Raw genomic sequence first — 4,985 nt, 5'->3', positions numbered from 1 at the left:
GAAGTTTTACTTTTACAAACTTACATCAAGTAGGCCTACTGCCGTTAGTCTAACATTTCGCTGCACAACAACTCAATACAGTGAATTGTACGGCAGCGTCCTACCTTCAACTACTAATAGATCCACATTAATCCGAGTAGGGATCAGATTGGCGATGCAAACGCAATTCAGATGTAGTCCAGCCAGGGTTTTCCCCCCCCTTTACTTTCTTCTTGATGGTTGTTCCACGGAGACAGGAAAGAAGAAAAAAAGTTTAAGCAAAATTGTCTGTAACCAACTTTCCCCCTCCCCGCTCTCTCTCTCTCTCTCTCTCTCTCTCTCTCTCTCTCTCTCTCTCTCTCTCTCTCTCTCTCTCTCTCTCTCTCTCTCTCTCTCTCTCTCTCTCTCTCTCTCTCTCTCTCTCTCTCTCTCTCTCTCTCTCTCTCTCTCTCTCTCTCTCTCTCTCTCTCTCTCTCTCTCTCTCTCTCTCTCTCTCTCTCTCTCTCTCTCTCTCTCTCTCTCTCTCTCTCTCTCTCTCTCCCCCTCCCTCCCTCCCACCCTCCTCCTCCCTTCCCACTTTTCTTCTTACTTTTTCTACCAGCGTGTCTCTTCCTTTTTGCCTCTCCCCATCTCCCCTTCTGTCTCTCGCCTCCCTCTCTCTCAATGGGAGACACCCCAGTGAAACGTAATATGACATCACCTTGTCCTCACCACTGGAAAACGAGCCTGGGGCGTCTCTGTAATCTCTCCACCGTACTATTCCGGGGCCCCCTACACCCTCTCCTTGCCCTCCACCACTTCCTCATCCTCCCTCCGTCTTCCCCCTCTCCTTCATCTCTCATTGTTTGATTCATGACATACTGGAGGGTAAACCTCCATTCTCTCCGGATTAAAGCAGAGTATTAGGACAAGAAATGGGGGTGATAATAGCAAGGCTATTCAGAAGTTATTCAGAAGAATTAACTTGATTAAAATTAATAAACATACTCATCACACTTGTCTTTGAAAGCCAAGTCTTCAGCTCCTCTGGTTTTACCATTGCATTTAACACATGAAGTCGCCCTCGATTTCAGGCCCCGGTCATTCAGAAAACACTTGTCTTAATAGCCACATAAATTTCACCTTTATTGTCAGTAAGTAAATAGTTCAGGAGGCAAATAAATATCACTTGGCATTTGATTTAAGCTTGTCTCCCCCTGTGCTCTGGCTCTGTAGGCATGGAGCAGAGCTTCCATCTTCAAGGTATTTATTTCTATCCTCCACTCAGAGGCCAGTGCCATTTTCATTTTTTTCTCAATAGCAATAAGCTTTTGCACAGAAAAAACAAAACAAAAAAACAACTGTATACAGCAAGTCAAGACAGGGGCTTGTGTATGAGAGAGGTTTACACTTAATCAGCAACTTTAGCAGCTCTCTGGTAATGTTTTAACATTGTCAGGGCCATGTCAATTGAAATTAAATGCAAAATTTTTTTTATTTTTTTTTGGTTCACAAATTCTGGTCAGCGATTAGCGATCACTCCCTTGAAATTTGTCATTCTTATGATTTAGTAAAGTATTCTGCATTACCCCATCACTTTCCTGGTGGAATCAAACCGTTAGACTTTTGTGAATATGTCCAATGGTTTCATTTAGAGAAACATTTGCAAAACTAACAACAATCCCACATTAATTAATGTGAGTAAGCATGGTGTTCTTAGCATATAGCTCAAACACTCATTTCATCATGCTGCTTGTCATAATACAATATGACTCAGAAAAACTCAATCAAATCTGGAGCGAATATGGATAAGTCTGAGTCCAGGATTGATTGATTGATCGATCGATCGATCGATCGATCGGTCCATCGGTTGGTTCGTTCATTCATTAATTCATTCATAAGCTACTGCTTGAAGGTTGAAGTGACTTGACTTCTGTTAAGAAGATATTTCACATCTTTTTCTTGAGGCTTCTTTAGTTCTTGTCGACTGGTTGCAAGCACAGGTCTTTAAACTCTTCTGAGATTATCAGCCAAATGACAGTCATTAACTTAGCTCTATTTAGGGCCATCAAAGTCACTGAGTCACAATAGCACTATAATTAGTTTCACCTGACTTACAGTTTGAGTATTTATGAAACTTCCTGGGGAGAGATGCTTTGTATGTAGGTTAAAGGTGGTGCTGTAAATGCCCGACTCTGTTTAGAGGTGGACGTTCCAATATAACGTAGACGGCGTGTGTCCATCCTCTCTCAAACCTTAGTAGGTGTTAAGATGAGCCAGTTATTTCAGAGCCAGCCTTGAAGATACCATAACTTGGTGGAATAGGAATCTACACTACAATATACCTGTGGGATTGCTTTTTAAAAAAAAACACTTTCATCAATTAAGCCATCAAGTTTGACAAATGAAAATCAAATCTTTTTTTTTTTTTTTTTCTCCTGTTGTGAGGAAGGGCCAGTTAAATCTTGAAGGGTATCCAGATAAAATGTTTTTTGCAGAATTCAGTTTTGGTTTTTTTTCACTTTTTTGGACATTGCAAGATAATACTTGATTGACAATTTTTTTTCCATTTGCACTTCACATATTTGAAAAATTTCCATGAAACTAGGAGGTTTCAACAGATTTGCATAAACAGATATCTATTGGGAAAGGGATAGCTGATTAAATTTTGAGAAGAATCCACCCAAGAGTCAAAGAAAATACAGACTGTTCTGTCCATTAAACCAAGTTTGGTCAAGTTATAGCTTCCAGCAAGAATAATAAATGAACTTGTCTCTACCAGTATCATCTGGTGTCTTTTCCCTGTGTCTGAATTGTCTGAATATCAAATTTGGGAATTTTTTCACCTCTGCATGTTGAAATCCATTCAACAAAATGAAGGAAGGGCACAGTGGGTAGCGCTGTTATCGCACAGCAAGGCGGTTCCTGGTTCGAGTCCCGCACTGTGCGGAGTTTGCATGTTCTCCCCATGTCTGCGTGGATTCTCTCCGGGTTCTCCAACTTTCTCCCATATCCAAAAACATACACTTTGGGTTATGTGGCCAGTCCCAAATTGACCATAGTAACGAGTGCGTGTGCATGTTTCTGTGTCTGTTTGTAGCTCCGCGGTGCACTGGCGTCGCGCCCGGAGTTTCCCCGCCTCATGACCTAAAACTAGCAGGGATAGGCTCCAGCTCCCCGCGACCTGCATAAGTGGATGAAGCGAGTTGAGAGAATGAATGAATGAATGAATGAATGAATGAATGAATGAATGAATGAATGAATGAATGAATGAATGGATGGATGGATGAATGGATGAATGGGTGAAAACGAAGGAATGGAGCTCTTAATGTTTTTATCTCCCATAGGAGCTCATTGAATGCATCTCAGATCACAAAATAAGACAATTGCCATTTTTCCTAATTGTGAAAAGGGCACAGGAGAGCATTTTCAGGTACACTTCTTCATCTTACTTGAGTTGTTGCATTCTGCAATTATTATTGACCTTGCATTAATAACTGTTAGCAATTGAAAAGCAGAAGAAAATCTTGACAGCATTTTCCATTTCATAGTTTAAATGTTACCAATGCAGAGGATGATTGCAGATAATAATTAATCAGCTTCTGACATAAACATTTATGACACACACACACACACACACACACACACACACACACACACACACACACACACACACACAAACACACAATCACACGCACTAATACACAGAGAGAAAGAGAGAGTGAGAGACACAGAAAAAGAGAAAGTGAAAGGACTGACAAAAAAGATACTTATTTGTTATTTTGAAGGTCTTTGTATTATACACGAAAAGCTGCTACTTCAGAGGCCTCATGAGAGCTACATATGTGTATCTGATTTGTCTTCTCTTCCAGCCCTATTGAGCTTCTTTATGTCAAAATCAGGCCATGCAGTGGCATTCAGCTGGAGCTCCACTGAGAAATGACACAAATGATTCAGTTCACATGCATATCATGCATCCACTCATGCCCTTGCCTTGTGGGACTAAATTGTGATGACAACCCTGAGAGACATGATCATGAATGCTTCATTATGGAAATGAAAAAAAGAAAGAAAGTAAAACAGCATAAAACAAAATAAAAAATTTCCGTAAAGGATGAAGGACCATGATACTGTCATACAAAGGTAAGGCTTGGGGGAGGTACAGGACAAATGTAGCCTCATCGCTTATCAGTTCTCATTGTTGTTAAACAAACTGACAGGAGCACAAGGCACATGAATATGGTCTGATTAAATTTAACCAGTTTTTACAGGCTTATATAGATATATGTAACGGTGTGAACAATCATACATACTTTGTATGTGGCGGTTTGGTTTGGTCAAGTTGTAGCATCCAGCAAGGATGATCAATGAACTTGTCTCCACCAGTATCATCTGGTGTCTAACAATGTTCCATGGCTTATGAAATACAAAGTGTTGCTCCAACTAGTTCTGTTCAGTTAAGCCTCAAAGCTTAGCATCATCCTCTTTTGAACTTATATATGAATATACTCTGCTCTTTTTACTTACAATCCTGTATTTGCAGATAGGTCACCACATCCAGATTAAAGTATGGCACTGCAATTTAAGATCTCTCAAGTTAACCCCAATAAAATTAGCATAAAGGCAATTCAGTCAGATAACAGCTTAGGACTCTTGAGTTTTCTGGTCTCAAAAAATATAAAAGTCTCAAGTTAATATTTTGGCTCTTGAAATGCACCTGTAAAAAAAACCCTCTGGGTCTACTCGTGGACTAGCCAGACTAAAGTACCCCTTGGCAAAAAAGAAATAAGGGACAGGGCCTCCATATGTGTGCACAAAATCCTTCCAAAACTGAAATCACATCACTTTCCAAGTCCCCCCACACATTCTTTCAAACTCTCATTCATCTCCCGAAAACACAGATATGGCATTTTATCCTCCATCACTTCATCCTTCCATCGATGCAGTCATTTTGGAGGAGGATTTCTCTCTGTCCTCCACTATAACACCTCTCCAACGAATCTCTACCTCAGTAATTTTGTGAGGAG

At 40.4% G+C, this 4,985-nt stretch overlaps 1 protein-coding gene across 5 annotated transcripts in view; it reads right to left on the bottom strand.

Annotated features, from left to right (window-relative positions):
* col16a1 (collagen, type XVI, alpha 1) overlaps positions 1–298 on the bottom strand; it is a 66,959-nt gene extending 66,661 nt beyond the window's left edge. For 2 of the 5 annotated variants that reach the window (XM_068332931.1, XM_068332932.1), the window contains exon 1: positions 105–291. The gene's annotated coding sequence lies outside the window, so the exon portion shown is untranslated. Of the gene's footprint in view, positions 1–104 lie in introns of all 5 variants that reach the window. The other 3 variants (XM_068332933.1, XM_068332934.1, XR_011037967.1) reach the window with 2 other exon arrangements.
* Positions 299–4,985: the final 4,687 nt, after the last annotated feature.

Source organism: Antennarius striatus, chromosome 14 (assembly GCF_040054535.1).
Source record: "Antennarius striatus isolate MH-2024 chromosome 14, ASM4005453v1, whole genome shotgun sequence".
Classification (NCBI taxonomy): domain Eukaryota; kingdom Metazoa; phylum Chordata; class Actinopteri; order Lophiiformes; family Antennariidae; genus Antennarius; species Antennarius striatus.
This window is presented reverse-complemented; position numbering and strand designations above follow the sequence as displayed.